This window comes from Rhea americana, unplaced genomic scaffold (genome assembly GCF_003343005.1).
Source record: "Rhea americana isolate MKP2758 unplaced genomic scaffold, rheAme1 scaffold_31, whole genome shotgun sequence".
In the NCBI taxonomy this organism is placed as follows: Eukaryota; Metazoa; Chordata; class Aves; order Rheiformes; family Rheidae; genus Rhea; species Rhea americana.
Window position 1 is genome coordinate 4,681,801 of NW_028186435.1, and position 18,836 is coordinate 4,700,636.

The following is an 18,836-nucleotide window of genomic DNA, read 5'->3' on the forward strand; positions in this document are numbered from 1 at the left end:
AAATTCTAATCAACTCTGATCTAACACAAAGTACTACATAGCATTCATCATCTGTTTTAGCCTTTAATGCACCATGGAGGTTTTAATCAAAGGTATGCAACCATTAGCAAAAAAGAAAGACCAAAATTATGATGGTGTCCTAAGCAGAGCTCTTAAGCCAACATCACAGGCAGCAGCAAAGTTCACCTCCTTCTGCCAAGTACAAATACAGGAGGGTAAGATGGGCCCTTCTTTGAAATAATTGCAGGAGAACACTACCAAGGATCCAGGGCCATGACTTCTTTTGTTTTGTTTTAGTACTAAGTGTTAAGATTTATTTGCTTGGCTTTCCCAAATATTAAAAGCAAATGTTGGCTCTGCTGTCTTGGTCTGGGTGAACTGCTGGATCACGTCCTAGTTTGGGTGGATGCCCATATTTTCCACTGTGGTTGGAGGGAGCAGAGCGGGATCAGCCTGTGGTTGGCAAAACTAGCCCAGCGCCTTGCCTCTGCAGCAAGTCCTTTTGGTCTTTAACCTCTTCCTAATTAGTCACCTCCCCTATTCTCCTTCCTAAGCACAGAGTGAATTAGGTTAGTGCTAGCTCATGGGCAATATTAGATCTGTGTGCTCTCCTTGCATCCAGGCTGCAAACTTGTCCTAGGTCTTTTGGGTTTTGCCTCTCTTCCAGCACCTCTTGCTTCCCTGCCTGTTTCATCAGAGACATCCATCCCCTGCAGGATGGCAAACAGCCCCCTCTCGCCTTTTCCTAACTTGCTCTTCAGAGTACCAGGGTTTTCATTTGACTATAAGGATACACATTCAATACCTGACAAAGAAGTTAGTTCCTCCTTCCGCCTCCACTCCCACCCCAACCCAGTAAATCAAAGTCAAGCAGCTGCAAGCTGCTAGGTGAAGGCATACAACATGCCAGCTTTGGGCTGAGACTTGTTCTTCTCGTACCATCCTAAGTCTTCCCCTTCTGTATGTCCTTGGRGGTTGCAGCAGGTAGCTGTGCTAGACTGTGGTTAGGGTGGCCTCTGTTTCTCCTGCTTTGGATGACTTGTTATTGTAATTTTCATGTTTTAAAATGTAAATATTTGACAGGTTTGAATGCACCTCTCAGCTGAACACATTCTGAGATTTCTTCTTGAAAGATGATTAAAATATTCAGCTGCAGGTGGTTATCAGAAAATCACCGTGCTTTTGAGTAAAACTCCCAGGTCCTTGTTTGAATACATCCATGCAACATCCATTCCTTTCCTTCCCTCTCTTTTTCTCTCTCTCTGGAGGCTAGCTGAGCACAGCACCAGACTTCTAGTGCAGTTTGGCATGAGAGAGAGAGACATCGGTCTGTGCTGCAGGATTGCTTCATTTCTGCCCAGCTGAAGGAAGGGTGGAGGTAGGTGTTTTCAGGAGGAGTGGATGCAGTAGTGTGCTATCTTTCCTGCCACATGAACTCATGAATGTGTGCCTGGCTGGGAGGGGCTGGCTGTAAGAGGGCAAGGGAGCTCACACTCCCTTGAGCGTCCTGGGAAAACTACCCTTCCCTAGGGCAGAGGTTTGGCTGCCAGTAAGATAACCGTGGTTGTTTGCTCAGCCTTTCCCCTTGCCCTCTCCTTCCCTCTTCCCTTCTGTTCTGCTTGGGTGCTGGGCCGAGCTGTTTCAGGTCCTGGCTGAAAAATAAGCAGATGTGACTTGTGGCAGCTTGTAGCRTTTCCCTGAAGCCATGATAGCAACACGGAATGAAGCTGTGTATAGCTCTTCAGCTGTGCTTCGCACAGCTGGTACGGGCAAGGTGGGGGGCTGAGAGCAACCCAGCGAGCCTGCTGTGAGAGGGGAATCGCTGTTTAAATGAGTGGTCTGGAGGACTTTCTGCTTGCAAAGCAATGCAAAAGGTGCGTGGCTGGCTGTCCTCCTTAGGTTTGCTTACACAAAATATGAACTTGTTACACTGATTTGGAGGCATGTGACAGAATGTCCCCACGTCATSGCAAATACAGGGGACAATGCTACAGGCTCCATTTTCCCTTACAAATCATTTCCATTAGTACTAGTGAGAGCAGTCCCTGGACAGCAATTAAAATTGGTCTCTCTAATGTGTCATTTGGGGGCTGTGGCCTGATTTTGCTCATGCACTTAGTTCAGTGCATAACCCCAAGAGGGGGACAGTATCTAGTTGGACCGCCTGCGTACCTGCCTGCCTCCGGCTCCAGCGTTCACCTTCCTGCCCCACTGAGGCCCCTGGCGTTCCTAGGCTTTCTCACTGTGCTTCTTGCTCTCATAGCAGAAACCCAGTGCAAATTGCTCTCTTTTATTTTGACATGGCCTTTAATGTGYAACATGTGGGTCTTTTAACGACCACCTCTGGCAAAAGCTTAATTTGGGTAGGGGACGGGGTGGTGGTGGGGAATGGATGGCTTAAATTTATCTGTGTTTTCTGTGTCTGGCCTGTGCCCAGCTGTGCATGGAAGTCAGAAATTTTCCACAGCACCTAGGGGCCAAACAATGGGATTATATTTTCAATTTCCTCTTTAACAAGGCTAAAAAGTAAACAAACTCCTGTTGTTTTAACCCAGGTAGGTCATTTGCTTTACCTCATTTGTAGGTATGGGTTCATCATTGCAGTGTATTGTTTTGGCTTCCAGAGGTGGATAATCAGCAGTACAGTGTTGCGAAGATTTAGTTCCAGGTCACAGCCAAGTAATGGAAAAACAGCAGTCACTGAGGATTTGATTTACACACTGCAATGATTATGTGATAGCCCCTTTTGTGAGAAGGAAAGTCTCCCTCTGGAGACCACATTCTAACCAGTAGCAAACATTCAAGCTCCCTGGTGCTTCAGATGTCAATTATACCAAAGCCTCTTATTGTATAACGCAGGTCTGTTATAATAATACTGTCTGCACCAGCAATAATAATGTGAATGAATTTCAAAACAGTGGAGATGGGAGGGGGAGATTGATCAATACAGCACTAATGATGGCCTTGTCTTTCACTGAAATAATTGTGATAGGGTTTATAGCACTTCCTTCCTACGCCATGCTGTGTGGCAGTGTTGGTTTTACTACCTGCTGTTATTGCTTTTGTATAAAAAGGTGTTAAAAAGAAACGTCTGTCAAGTTTTAAGGCTGTGAGTCTTTTTTAATGCAGGGGGGTTGTTCTAGTCATGATGGTCTGAGGGATATGAGAGATGCAAGGTTTGCAGAGAGAAGTAAAATCTTTTATTGGACCTGCTGACCCAGCTGGGAAAAAAGATACAAGCTTTTGGGCTCAGAAACCAGAAGCCAAGTCTCTGTTTTTAAGTGAGTCTCTCATTCCTAGTCACAATGCCATTTAAAGTCCAGATTTTTCCACATGGACTCATCCAGCTTGCTGGAGTGTACAAAAGTTACTCCTCTGAGAGAGATTGTGAGCATCTAAACCCAAAAGGGCTCTTGCACGAAAAGTATGTTTTCCATTTATGTGTCCCTCTTTCTTGTCTAATAATATAGGGTTTCTTTTCTTTTCTTTTCTTTTCTTTTCTTTTCTTTTCTTTTCTTTTCTTTTCTTTTCTTTTCTTTTCTTTTCTTTTCTTTTCTGTTATTCCTCCAAGCATGTACCTGAGACTTGTTGACTTGTTGGAAGAAATATTTATTGAATTTTTACTTTTGTGTCAAAAAAAAATTTTTAAGAGAGTCAAATTTTTACATCAACATTTGTATTCATGCAGTGGGAAGCTGTATCCTCACAATGTGTTTCTGGATGTTGGTGGAGAAAGCAGGGAAAATCCTGTTAAGTAGGGAGATAACAGAATATTGGAAGTTATTTGTTTGTCCTATAATAAGTCCTAACATTTTCTGCAGTATCTTAGAGTTACTTTATTTCTCACTATGTTGGAATGATGGACTCCATAYATTTTGTTTTGTGAAGTGAGAGAAATTGAAAGAAATCATAGCCTGAGTCTAATGATAAAAATCCCCTCTGTTGAAGCTCTTCATTACAGTATTTTTCAGAACAGAAAAGACGAACTGCTTTTGCAGTGGCACAGGTCCAATCTCAAACTAGAATCAATTGCTTTGCCAACGCTGAACACAAAGGATGTTCATTGTTTGCAAACTGAATTTTTCTTAGTGCGTGCAAAACCGATGATCAGATTGTTTTTTCTTTAGAGAAAACCCCTGCAGTGAAAAAACTGCAGCTGATTCTGTGCTTCCCATCCTAGTTTGCAGGAAGGCTTCTTGCTTCACAGTGTGATTTCTTCATAATAGCTGCATGACAACAGCATGCCAAAGTTTCTAAAAGCAATGACCAATGTTATAATGCAGTTACTTATGTTAGCTACTCACTGGGTTTTTTTCTGCATGAGAAAAATAAATTTGCCTTTGTGATCTTATTCTTTTGAGGCTCACCTTGTTATAYGTAATATACCTGTATCTGTATCTGTCTGTTTATCTATATATACAAGTTTAGGTAGGAGTAGAGGGACTTTCCCAGGGCTGTCCCTTCCTGTCACAAGCAGCTACATTGTATCACTCACTCTTAGTATCAACTGATGAAGTTTTGTGTTAAAAATGAGGAAAGGCTTTTCCCATTTTTATTTTCATGGGAAAACTGCTTCAGAATCAAATTTTTCTAGTGTTTGTGACCTTTTTTCTAGTATCTAAACATACTCCTTGCCAACTCCTGCTTGTTCATTTGCCAACATTGTCTTTACATTCTTCTTTCCCCCTCTCTTATACTTCTGCCTCAGTATATTTGCAGAGAGCAATCACTTCCCTTTCCATGTTGTCTTTTGCTGCTGAGCCAGCATCCAGCAATACAAGATCATTATGGGATGGCAAAAAAAATGATCTGGATATTCATATTTAACCCCTGGAACGTAGTTGCCTATGTATGGCCTATACCTAGAGTCATCTTAACTGTGACTGTAGTATTTTGTATCTTGAGGATTRGAATATAAGAGGAGGCCAGCGATGCTAACTTGGCAAAGTTGTATTTGTTTATTGGCTACACTCCMGTGCAGAGCATTGCATAGGATTCCCAAATACAGAAAGCTCCTCCATGCAACACTACAGGCTGTACATCCTCTATTGAAAATAATCCAGCTTACTTACAGGAGACTGAAAGTAATCTAGTTGCATCAATCGTTTATTTGAATCTTGCCTATATGTCTCTTTGAGTAACACCTCCCAGTTGGCTGCAGTTTCCTCAGAAGTCTTTGCAGTTGAGTGATGTGTTTGAATTTATTCTGTGGTTTGTGGAGGTGTTCAATATTGCAAATTCAGGCCGTGCTGCTTATTTGTTATTGGTCACATGGCAGTTTTTTYCCTGCTTGAATGAGAATAGAGGATTGAAATTTTCTATTGAATCCTCACAAGAAGTTATCTGAAAATCTACTTGCTGCAGAATAGGTAGGGTTAAAAATTTGCTTGTACTTGCACATTTACACTGATTAACACAATCACAGAAATGCCAAAGGAAAACATAACAGAGGGCTGTGGTTGTGGTAGCAGAAACTTATTTGCAGTATTCTCAAGCTCTCAGGTCAAATTATTAGCATAAAATCTCATTAATTTACTATTTGCTGATATGTATCTCAAGTTAACACATATCTCCTGAAAATCTGTGCTAAATATTTAACAAAGTGCTATGATGAGAATTTATTTCATATATGTTATATATTCTTACATATTTTCCAAATACRGTATTAGAGAATGTTCACTAGTTCTCTTGTAAGAGTTGTCTATTGCTATATGGTATCAGTTATGACATTTAGCAAGTAAGAGAAATGGCATACATTTTGTGAAGCATTCTGCTTTATTTCTATTTGTAGATTTTTTTTCCTGCTTGTTCACTAATTGGCAGCACTGAGTAATTTGTAATCTGTCTTCCTACTGAACCGGTGAGTGTTCTGTGTGCGTATGCACATGTTTATAAAGTCTTAGGATTAGTCTACACGGTAACTAGAACCAAAGGAAATAACTGCATTCTAATGCATAATATTTCGATTAAGGTCTGTGTGCAGACCCTGGTTTTGATGTAAATTTTAGCTGATAAAAGAAATCACATTAAGCTATACTGAAATGGCTCTGAAATCTGTGTCTCACACTAACTACGGCTAAAACACTAAGGGTGTAATTTACAACTGATTTAATTGGATTGGTTCCATTTACCATCTAAACAAGCCCTTAAATGTTGAAGTGTTCACCACCTGTTGTGACTCTTACCTTACAGAGATCTTTGTTCTCAGGCAGAATAGTGTGCACTGTAATGAGAGAGGAAAAGGAGCACTGTAAATGTGCATCTTTGCTTATGCATGCTATAAAGTTCTGCCCTGGAAAAATGTGATTTTAAAAAAAATACAATAGATTTCTTTAGTACATTGGTGGTGATTTCTGTCATTCTTCTGACAGCTATTGCTTTTCTTTTCATCAGCTGGAATATTAACGTGGAAAAAGTTTTCTCCATTGTATCATACTATATTGTGTTAGCGCCTTTTATGCTGCTGTACAAATTTAGGTCTTCTAACAGTTTCTGAGAGGTTTTGATAAACAACACTAAAAATATGAAAGGGCTTTTAAAATTTATCATGGTCGTCGTTTTTGGAATTGAGGCTTTGCCATAGTTAATGAGAAAGGTATATTTAAGACAGAGTGGTCAATGTTAGATAAGCCCTGTGAGATATTCTGATGTAACTTGAGTGGACTGTTGATGTGGTCACTCTGCTTCTATTGCAGACTTCTCTGCAAATGTAATGGGCTGAGTTGTCTTTCATTCATTTTCTGTAACAGCTCTTTATTATGTCCTCCCTTGGGGAAGGAATGATAACTAAAGGTCGAAAAGAAAGGCTGCAGTGAGATCCTTTTTGAGTTGGGATCCACCTGGCTGAGTGAGGCAAAAGCATTTTTGCCAGCAGGCTAGCTAAGCTGGTGAGGAGAGTTTTAAGCTAGCAATGATGGGTGAGGAAGACAATCTACAGTCAAGTGAGAAAGTGGTGGTCTAGGGTRGTAAGCAAAGGGTGCAGGGTGAAGTGGACAAGAGAGACTTTTGAAACAAAAGAAACAGGGCTGAACAGAGTACACTCCAAGGGCATAAATAAGGAAGTGCCTAGAGGATGGCATGATGGGGGAAGCTCTTGTACCTTTTGTTTTGGAAATCGGCACAATCCACAACCAGGCGCCTCTCTGAAGTGCCTGTGCACTAACACACACAGAATGGGGAACAAATTGGAGGAATTAGAAGCCTGCATGTGCTTGCAGGCCTATGCTCTATTGGGATCACACRGATGTGGTGGGATAGCTCATGTGACTGGAGCACCACAATGGCTGGATATAGGTTCTTTGGGAAGGGACAGACTGAGACAGCAAGGAAGGTGAAGTTGCCCTTTGTGAGAGAGTAGTGGGAATACATGGAGCTCTGCTTAGGGATGGATGATAAGCTAGTTGAGAGCTTATTGGTGAGGATTAGAAGATAAATCAATGTGGATGATGTGGTGATGGGTGCTTTCCTGATCAGGAAGAAGTAGATAAGGCCTTTGTCAGACAACTAGAAGAAAACAGAAAAGGCTGAGGTACTCAATGCCTTCTTCAGTTCAGTCTCTGCCAGTAAGATTTGCCTTGAGGCCTGAGGTACCAAAAAAAGTGGGAAACTCTAGAGCAAGGAAGACTTACCCTCGGTGGTGGAAGATCAATTTGGGGAACAGTTAAACAAACTGAACATACAGAATTCAATGGGCCCTGGTGGAGTGCACCCACAAATGCAGCCAACGTCAGCTCTTTTTGAAAGATCATAGTGATTGGGAGAGGTTCATCAGCACTGGAAGAAAGCAAATGTCACTCCTATCTTCAAGAAGAGTAAGAAGGAGGAGCTGGGGAACTACAGGCTGGTCAGCCTCACCTTCATCCCAGGGAAGGCGATAGATCAACTAAACCTGGAAACCTTTTCCAGACACATGAAGGACAAGAAGGTGTTTGAGAGTAGTCATCATGAATTTACAAAAGGGAAGTCATGCATAACCTGATAACCTTCTGTGATGAGATGACTGGCTTGGTGGATGAGGGGAGAGCAGTGGATGTTGTTTATCTTGACTTGTGCTTTTGACAGTGTCTCCCATAACATCTTCATAGGCAAACTGATGAAGAATGGACTAGACAAGTGGGTAGAGAGGTGGACTGAAAACTGGCTGAACTGCCAAGCTCAAACTTGAYGAGTGCCACAAAGTCCAGCTGGAGGCCAGCCACTAGTGTTGTAGCCCAGAGGTCAACAGTGGGGCCACTACTGTTTAGCATCTTCATTAATGACCTCATGCATGTGACAGAGTGTACCCTCAGCAAGACTGCAGACAATACAAAACTGAGAGGAGTGGTTGATAGACAAGGTGGTTGTGCTGCCATTCAGAGTGACCTCAATAGGCTAGAAAAAATGGTCCAACAAAAAGTTCAAATAAAGGAAATGCTGAGCCCTGCCTCTGAGGAGGAATAACCCCATGCACCAGTACATGCTGGGGGCTGAYCAGCTGAAAAGCAGATCTGTAGAGAAGGACGTGGAGGTCCTGGTGGACTCCAAGCCGATCATGAGCCAGCAATGTACCCTCATGGCAAAGCTGGCCAATACCTTCTGGGTTGTATTAGACAGAATATTGCCAGCAGGTAGAGGGAGGTGATCCTTCCTTTCTGCTGAGCCCTACTGAGACACATTGGGAGTCTAGGTTCAGTGCTGGGCTCCCCAGTACAAGAAAGACACAGAGCTACTGCAGCAGRTCCAGTGAAGGGCCACAAAGATGATTAAGGGACTGGATCACCTATGATAYGAGGAGAGGTTGAGAGAGTTGGTACTGCTAAGCCTGGGGAAGAGAAAGCTCTAGGGGATCTTACCARTGTGTATAAATACCTGATGGGGGGAGTAAGGAAGACAGAGCCAGACTCTTCTCAGCAGTAGCCAGTGAAAGGAGAAAAGGCAACAAGCACAAACTGAAACACAGGAAATCCCACTGAAATATAAGAAACTTCTGYTGTGAGGATGGTCAAGTACTGCAGCAGGTTATCCAGGGGGCTGTGAAGTCTCCATTCTTGGTGATATTCAAAACTYGACTGGATGCAGTTTGGAGCAACATGCAGTCGGTGATCCTGCTGTGAGGAGGAYTGGACTAGATGATCTCCAGAGGTTTCTACCAGTCTCAGCCATTCTGTGCATAMGTATTTTCTGCATCATTCTCTACTTATGAGGAATTTGCTTGTGGATCCTGCCAGTTTTGCCTCCAGAAGGTAATAAGGAGAGTCTATATTTGCCCATGGAGAAAAAAAATATTCCTTCTTTTCTTAGGAAAGGCCTTGTAGMTTTTTCCTCTGCTTTGGTTCATTTAATTTCCTCATAGTTCAGCTGAGATTTTAACATTCTAAAGTAGAAAGGAGGATGTTTTTTAAATATTTGATTAAGATGGAATGTCACAAGCACATATCTTAGCCTCTGCAGCGTCCTAAATGTATTGCAATGGATTTCTTGGCAGGAAGAACCTAGAATGAGAGATACAGAGGAAAACAATAAGACYGATGCCTAAACTAAAATAGGATTCACTTGTTTCACCTTGTATTACAAAATTTTACTTTTCTGAATAAGTATATTCCTTTCTAATAAATATTTCTTTCTAATGTGAAAATGCATTTCTCAYTTAAAGAAGTAGAGAGGAGAGAAGCACGTTTTGACTTGTGTGGGAAATGGATTTTGATTTGAGCTTTCCTGGAATGCCAGCCTTTATTCTCCGCTATTCTCCACATTTACTAAAAYTAAACTGAAGCCCAAAAGTCACTCTGGTTTAAACTGAAATAGCTCAGGTCACAACAAACCTAACAGAGTGGAGAAGTATATATTAAAAAGAAAAAGCAAAAAGCAAAAAACAGGAGTTCACCCTCCTTTCCTCTAAAACATGTTGCCCCTATTTCTACTGGCAACTTCCCTCTTCTTTGACTCCAAGTAACCCACGACTTTGTCATTTTTTTGTCCTTTTCTATGATCTACGCTGTTTTGCATGTTCTCTCTCTTCAGTGACATGACTTAAATATTACTGTCCCACGAGGCCCTCCATTTCCTGCTGTCCCAGCTATCACAATTAAAACACCTCACATCAGAGACTGATTCAGTCAGAAGGCCCTACTGGGACATGAGCTCAGTGGCAAAAGCAATAATCTAGGTTTCAATAGAATTTGCTCTCAACCTTATTGCTTCCCTGACATATTGAGAAATCAGATGCCTTTAGGCACCAAATTCTGATACCTTATTCATTTGGATTTCCACTTCTTTCTTTGCTCCATCCATTTTCCTCACTGTTTAGTCTCAGATTGCCTGTGATCTCTAGAATGTTATAATTTAACGGACATTTTCTTTATGATGTCCCAGAGTTCATTGGAATTATGGATCTCTATACATACAAATTACTGGGATCACTGGCATTCAGCTTTCAGCCATCTCCTCATTTCACCAGCCTAATGATGTAAAAATTGAATATATTATTTGGATGGGGGTCTCTTTTGCTCAGATGCTGTCATCAATGAACATCTGAAGTTGCTTCATATATTGGTTTCCACAGCATTCTCCTTTAATGGCTCCCAACATCTCAAGCTTTAGAAAGCCCAGAATGCTCGACTGAATCAGCAAGTGGATCTCTAAGACCCACATATTTTTGACCTTCATACACTCCCTCTCATTAAGGGCATTGTTTGCCTTCTTTCTATACTCAGAAATAGTCTGATTCCTCTATAAGATGAAGAGTTACCTTACAGAGATCCTATCTAGCCACCTGGATACATTCTCTGTTCTCTCCATTTAGTCCTCCTCCTGTATATAGCATTTATTTATAGTTTACATTTGCATTTTATTTTACTATGTTGTTAATATTTGATACCCCTTTAAAAATGACTTTTTTTTTTTTTTCTGAAGAGGTCCGAAGAATTTCAAAAAGTCAGGCACTGAATTTAGCTCTAGCCTGCAAGTAAGCATTTGATTCTTTGTACAGTCAGGTACCCCACCTATACCTGGAGCCTGCCAAACTACTAATAGTATCAATCACTGGTTTCGCTACTTATTGCTGGTCCAGGAACCACAGAAAACACAACACAGTCAGACTTGTGAATAGATTACTAATCCAATTAAAAGATAATGCCTTCACCATTTTCAGAACAYTTAGTTTTTGTGTTTGTGTTAAAAAAAATCCCTAAACTTTCAGAATCCAAGACAACTTTATGTTTATGAAACTGCATGCATACTGTTGTGTTTAAGTATTGTCCACGGGATCCAGACTCGTACGCTCTTTCTGTAAGAGAATGTAATCATATTTTCGTAGGTTTAGAAGTTTTAGTAATATTAGATAAGATCTTGTGGCTGGCAGTATTGTCTCTATTTGTAGAACGATCCCAGCCAACACTAGAATTTGTGGAAGGTTCTCGGAGTGGATCAGCACCCAGCCCCATACAGCAAGAGCCTGTCATCACAGGCTTTCTTTGTACAAATTCTCTACAGTCCTCTGAAAATGAGTATGAAAACTTTCCAGGGATTTTAATTAAGTAGCTCACTTTCTTACTCAGAGCCAAAAAGCACCTCTGCCTGTCAAGGTAATAATGCGTTAGCCTTTGAAATGCTTTACACTTCTTGTACGCTTTGGCGAAGAAGAGGCAGGAAGAGGTATTTTTCTGATGTTTCTAGAAACAATTAAGTATTTCTGGAAGCAGCTAGGACTTCTGCTTTTAAGAGTTGTGGTGTGYGATTACTCCTGTTTCCTGAACTTGTGATAAATCTATATCTCTTCTTCTTTGGATTAAGTTTTGCTACAATGCGTTGTTCAGTCAGGAGTCAGGAAGAGTCATGTCATCTCAGACCTCAGATGCAGCAAGGAGATATTATAGCACTGAAAGAAAATCCTGAGAGTAAACATCTTCAGTAATAAACCTCACTGAGCTTTGGATCAGGCAATTGGGTTTTGCATACCAACRACATTAAAGCAGATTAATTCACTTTTTTTTTTCTTTAGAATGGAAAGTGCAGTGAATAGAATTGAAATCAGTCCTATAAATCTTGATAGAACTGAATGGCTGCCTCTGTGGCAGAGGATTACAATTACAGCATGGGATATGTAGTTAGGTAAACTTGTTCTTTCCCCAGGCTTCATACTGGGATCCCTCTTGGCTTTGAGTTTCTCCTTTACAGGCAGCTTGTAAACATTTCAGCAGAGATTATGTTTCAGCAAATCTCTTGCAAATTAAGCCTGACTTGTCTAAGTTAAATGCAGTTTCCAATACTGTTTTATATTTAGGACAATTAATTGCAGTAATCATATAATCAAGGGCATTACATGCAGAATGGGAACACTACAGCAAGGAAGAGCACACTRTTGGAAATACTGGAGGAGACTGTTGCATGACCACTTGGTCAGAGCTCTCCTGGATAGGACCTATCCTGAACACTGTACTGGTATTTCTCTAAATCTTTATTAAATCAACACATTCTCCAGTTGTGTAAGAATTTCATCAAAGACAAAATGTCATCTTTGTAGCCACTAGWTTGCAACTGACTCTCCTTTGAAAAAAAGCATACTGTATTCCTCTAAAAGCTTCTGCCTTGCTCAGAACACTTGTAATTCTATTGTTGTTAAAGCGATTCTACTTTGGCAAAATCAACCTGGAACGCTGAATGAGTTCTGTAAATGGAAAGATGATTTAGTGGGAACTGATCTGTAGAGAAAGCTTTTATAAGAAGTATTATTTGTCTCCTGCCTTTTGTCCTCTGCTAATATATATATATATATATATATATATATATATATATAAACACACACATATACACACAGATATATATATATACTTATTTAGAATTTATTTCAAAAAGCTGAATTGAAATAAGATAACAAAAACAACCAGTGCTGTCCAGTATGTTTTTGTTTGCTTGTCTCATAATTACAGCATAATTATCTGGATTTTAGTAAATGTCTACCCTGTGCTGAAAATACCTTCAATTCACAGACAACACATAAAACTAACAACTATACAGGGAAGCTTTCATTATCTAAGGTATTCTGTACCTTGTGTTTTAAATATCAGCTTAAAGGGAACAAGCAGAATACTGCCTGAAGTTTTGCCTCTTCAGATGTCAATATATTTGATGATGAATCTTTTGTTGACATCTTCCCTAAAAGCTGTTGCTACACTGCCAAGTCTGCTACACACACGCCTGTGGTCCTTATATGAGCTCCAAAGAAAAGTTTCTCTTTTTCTTTGCTGCAGGATATTTTCTGCTAAATCAGTATGGTTGTTGTTCTGTGTTGATGGTGTTGAGAAACTCTCAAAAATTATTCCCAAGGCTTCACCTTTCCTATTTGTTCTTACTACTTCTGAATTCAACCAAGCAACTCATGCTTCTGTCTGTACAGAGAGCWCATGAGCGAAAAGCATCTGAGGCTGGAATTTGGCACATTTCCATCCACTTGTATATGGACTAGAGTAATGAGCTGCCTTTAATACAAGGTAGTTTTGGGACCTTCAAGGGACTACAACACAAACCCAAATTGCTTGTTGAACCCGTTGAAACTGTGGGTAGTATGTAAGGCTGTATGTACTCTTCCCACTGCTATTAGGAATGGTGGTAGTGGCCAGGCAAAGAAATACTTATTCCTCCTTCAGGAACCTCTTTAAATGGCATACTCTCTTGTGCTCCACATGCATCTAAATACTTCACTGACTTGTGCCAATAGACATAAACTGGCCCACTTGTTTTAATGTGTTCCTGATGATTTTGATGGAAGGTCTAAATGTGTAAAGAACACAAGATCCTGCCCACTGAGAACTAAAAGGATAAAATTTCATGCTAGCCATGGCATGGAATCAGAAAGAATCAGTACGAATAAGCTCTTGAAATTAGAAAGAAATCATGGAGGAAAAACTGGTTAAACTGAGAGCCATCTATCAGAGCAGACCTTCCTATCTCCACACACAGTGAAGTGTTCTGGTTCCCCATACACTATAATAGGAGAGCTGAGCAGTGCCTCATCAGATTGCTGTGCTTTTGGCTTCCAATCTGATTGTTAATTATTCTTTTTTATTACATGTTTTTATATTAGACACTTAACTCTTCTTTGTAATTAGACATAGTGATTATAGTATCTTTTTATATTACACTTGAGTGTTCCTTTAATGCAGACTCAAATAAAACAAAACACATAAAGAACAACAAAAAAAAGGGATCGCAACAGTAATGCTTGTGTCCGAAAGAGTGAAGAAGCGTGAAAAAGTGAGTTGCAGTTATTGCTTTTGGCTCCAGCAACCCAATTCATTCTTTATTCTTCTCCAAATTATGTTTATTCATTTATTATAATTCACTGAATGAATTAAGTATAAAATCAATCCAGATTTTTAAAGACAGGCATTATGTGTTTTGTCAAAATGCAACTCTTTTTTGCTGTTGTTGTTCAATTGCTGGGAAACATTTTTCTTCTTCTTAGTGTAAATGTTTTCATGAGGATAGGGTTATGTAGGATGGGGAGAGAATACTCAGGAAGGAAGGAAGATGAAATAGAGTATCTAACAGCACAGTGCAAATTCATGCTGTTCCTTCATGGCAATGTCCATATAGTGATCACCAGTCTGTCGCCCTCCCTTTATCTAAGGAGCAACTATTGTATTTCAGGAGTACTGTTCCACATGGCCCCATGTGAAAATTCCTGTTTGATCATAAGAGTGTTTGTTTGAGGAGTTATTCTGGAAAGACGCCATTTGCTGGAAAAGGAAAGGGAAAGGGGAAGGGGAAGGGGAAAGGGAGGGGAAAGGAAAGTGAAAGTGAAAGAATGATTCAGAGAATAAAGCTTTGATTGCTGCCCTCTTAGGAGGCTGAATGAGGAAGTGAGGGTCCACGGAGCTGTCCTTGGAAGAGGAAACTCACGGCAATGTCACTCAGAATTTTGAGTAAAATCTTTTTATTTTTCATGATTTTAAAAACTGTTTTTATTCTCATACTTGCTAATAGCAGCATAAATTAGGAGCAATTTCAGGAGAGACTGCATTCCAGAGGAATTTCAGTAAATGAAATGAATTCACCACTTCATAAAAAACCTAGGTGGAATAGGATGGCCAGCCTTAGTAATAGGTGTGCTTGAAAAGTGCACAGAAGATAAGATACACCAATTGTGTTAAAACAAGCTATTTTCATCTCATGCATGCACCCAGAAATTCTACTTTTTAATTCCGAGGCAATCATGCTGCTGCAATCTTATTCAGCAATTGAGTAAAATATATATTTGTCTTGCAATTATGTAAATAAGGTAAGTGGTTAAGATTTAGACCTGGAATAATAATGTTAACATCATCATCCCTTCAATAAACAACAAGCTTTAGATGTAATGTTAGTTTTACTGTATATATTTTGTGCCACAGGAAAACATAGSCTGACACAGAGATGATGTGCGATTCTTATTGTATTTAAAACAATATTTAGTCAGGGTAACTCCTACTGCCATTTATGCATATTTGAAAGAAAGCTCTGTTTCGTCAATGTGAATGTRTCAGAATTTTATAATAAAGCATGCTGTGTAATATATTTAAACACAGTCCAAATTAATTAAAGTGTAGTGGACGTGAAAGATACATACTCAATGTGACATTTCAAATAGGGAGAAAATATGATAATGAGCTATTTCCATGTGTTGCCATCCTTCTGGTTAAATAATACTTCTGTTTTCAATGAAGCCACTGAGCAATAACATTCATTTTTGGAGTTCCACAGTGGTTAGTGCTGATTGTATACAGGCTGTAATCATTATTCTAATTCTGCCCAGGAAACCCTCTCTCCCCACCATGGAGAAATTTGGAATAAAAAGTCTCGTTCCAGGAAAAAGAATTTCCAAATAATCCTGGGCACCAGATCAAAATAAGAGCTCCAAATCCGTTTCTTTTTCTTAATAAGAATCAGCACTTTGAAAAATACTGCTTTGCAAGGAAATAATTGCATTAGTCAGCCTCTTGGCACTGGTGTGGGCTGGAGCCTTCTCTTAAAATGAAGCCCAGCCTTCCYCTACACTGCATCCGAATCCCCCAAAATGCAAAAACAGCCCTAAGATCCTTCTTTAGAGCAGCTTTTTGTTCACTTCCAGCATTCCCACAGCTAGGGTGTTGCAAACAGCTGTGTTCCCACAGGCAGAGATACAGAACATGGGACAACAGGGCAGAAAAGGGTCTGCAGAGGCAACCTGTCTGCACTGATGCTCCAAGCCRCTGCAGGTAAGACATCATCTTGTGCAGTGGAGAGCAGAGACCAAGCAATCAGCTAAAAGAAGAAGTGTCTATTTCTACCCTGCCCTTTGCTCACAACCAATCTAATCACACAGAAATCAAATTTAGCTCATCTTATACGCGGGGTCTTTGGATAACCATACAGCCCAAAGGCTTGGTGATACATGCCTAGGTGTTTGCCACTTGCTGGGTCTGTTCTTCAGATTCTAGTGCTTATGTTCAGGACAACTTCAGTGTTCAGGTCATTCACCTCATCTTGGCAAATACCAGCAAGATGTCTCCTCAAAATCTTGTATGACTGCTTTGATCTCTTGAGACTGGAGAGATCCTGRCTTTACTCCACGGAATAAACCTACAAGCTTTTTGCTAGGACAATCTTAAGAACTGAGTCGGACTGCTTCTGTTAATTAAGCATCCAATTATCTGATTTTCAACAGTGAGATGGCTGCCCATCACTACTGGCAAAGGAAGGAAGGTGCTTGTTGTTGGATACCAAAGGACATGGAGCCACAATGTACAGGAATAGAGACAAGCATTGGCTAGCACTGAGGCCTTAAACCCTCAAGGAACCCTCCAAGCCAACACCATTGACTTCAGTAGGAGGTAGGTGCTGAAGCACTTTTCACATGCTCGTGCCATAAGCACTAGCTTCTTATGTTGTTTTAACTTGCTCATTTGAGCCCTCCATCCCATCACCAACAGGACTKTTCCTTTCACAACTGCCCTTCACTGTCAAAACTGTTAATAGACTAATAATCAGTACCTGTTTTAACTAGTGTAGTAGCACCTGCACTTGATTGGTGTGGAGCTGAATAGACCACTCATCCCTTTGGTCCCAACAGCCCTAAAGGAAAGGCTTTATTTCCTAAAGTGCAGGCCCCTGGGAGGGTAATATTTTTTCAAGGTGGTCATTTACACAGCTTTGCATACGGGCTCTACTGAGTCTACTGATTACATGCCATGTGGGAATTAAGTCCTTTGGTGGTGTCAGTGAATACAGCAGGCAGTAGAGTACCACCTCATCCCTGCTGATGCTTGCTTTGTTGGCAGTACATTTCAGGTATTCTCTTTTTCCTCCCTTTGGGCTAATACTGTACCACTTGTTATTTGCTTCTGTCCAGATAAATAACAGTAGCAAGTGTCCCTAAATTGGCTGCCATTGACCTAACAGGAAAACACTATGCAGATACAGCTTTCAGTCATAATTTGCATACAGCCAGAGAAGTATAATTAACTTGTTCATGTTAAAAACTAAACACAGGAATGCACATGTGCAYGCTGGTTAGCCTGCCTTGCTGCTCTGGCAGAGTGGCAGTGCCTACTGACCCTGCTACGGGGTAAGGGTGCTGCTGGGCAATGGGCTATCATGTTAGTCCTAGGCACAAAGAGACAAGGAGTCATCCTCAGACAAAATATAAGTGTGTGTGTTTTGGGGAGGATGGAGTGTGAGCCAACAATGAAGCCAATGTCTTCCCTCACCAAAGAAGGGGGAAGYTGGGAAGAATTTAGAAAGGAGCATTAAAGCTGTTAGTGGGAGGGAAGTTTATGGCATAGAAGAAGATGCAGAGATGAGTACTRGGCAGAAATTTTTCCACTGAAATGTTTTTTTCCTAGGGGAAGATTATGCATTAGTTTTAGCAAGGGCGGGGTTTTGTGTGAGTGACATTCTCATCCTCATACTCAAGAGTACACTGAGTGTGAGAAGGGCATGTACGTACCTGATCATCCCAGTCTTTTCCTACTTCCCAATACCTGTTGTGTAAAACTGAGATTTAAGTGCTCCAGGCTGAAGTCCCCCTTTTGCCTACTCCAGATCAAACACTGACAGTTCAGTGTAGCATCTGCTGGATGAGGGTCCTACTGAATGGCAGCTTTCCTGACTCAGGCTGAGTAAGGACAGTTGTCCTTCTAGCTTTGATAGTTCAGAGATCTCTATTTTTTGCCAAATGGAGAACTAGAAAAATCTGTTAAGCTACTAAACCTGTTATGTTTTCCTATAGGGAAAATCAGACTGGCTGGTAATCAATGCAGCTATCACTGGCAGAGGGATGGTGGGAGTTGACTGCCTGATCAACAAGAAGAGCAGATAGCGGGGTGGGAGACTGGAAGGCAAAAACAGGAAAGCCGTTTGATGCAGCAAAGGAGGGTGATGTGGGTAGAAGGATGCATAGAGGGACCAGTGTGCACAGAACAAAAAGAATTAGCCGAGCATCAACATTGTGAATAGATTTGAAAGGAGCACTGAAGTGGCAGCTTTACAGATCAACAATCTGGACARATTAGAGGAATTGGGCTAGGACAGGTTCAATTAGAGACAAATGAGCTTTCTTGCCTTGTGCTCCCAGTCTGTGTGAGAATGGCGCTAGGTTGAATATAGTTTGGAGAGCCCAGAGGGCAGCTGGTGATAAGAGCTTGCATCAGAGAGAGAGACCAAGACCAAGGCAAGGCTTCTAGCTTTGGGAAAGGGAGAGTTGAAGAGGGCTGCAAGGGATGATCTGCTAATCTGGGGCATTCTGTACACAGGATAAGATATAGAGAGTGTTTCAAGGGAATGAAGGGGATAGGATTGCAAGGAAGTAAATCTGGAAGGGAGTGCGAATGAATTAAAATATG

General features: G+C 40.8%; 1 long non-coding RNA gene across 1 annotated transcript in view; it reads left to right on the forward strand.

Annotated features, from left to right (window-relative positions):
• Positions 1 to 1,279: 1,279 nt before the first annotated feature.
• Positions 1,280 to 18,836, forward strand: part of LOC146593013 (uncharacterized) — a 34,696-nt gene continuing 17,139 nt past the window's right edge. The window contains exons 1-2 of the long non-coding RNA XR_014896482.1: positions 1,280 to 1,378; positions 16,661 to 16,826. This is a non-coding gene — a long non-coding RNA (uncharacterized LOC146593013). The remainder of the gene's footprint in view (positions 1,379 to 16,660; positions 16,827 to 18,836) is intronic.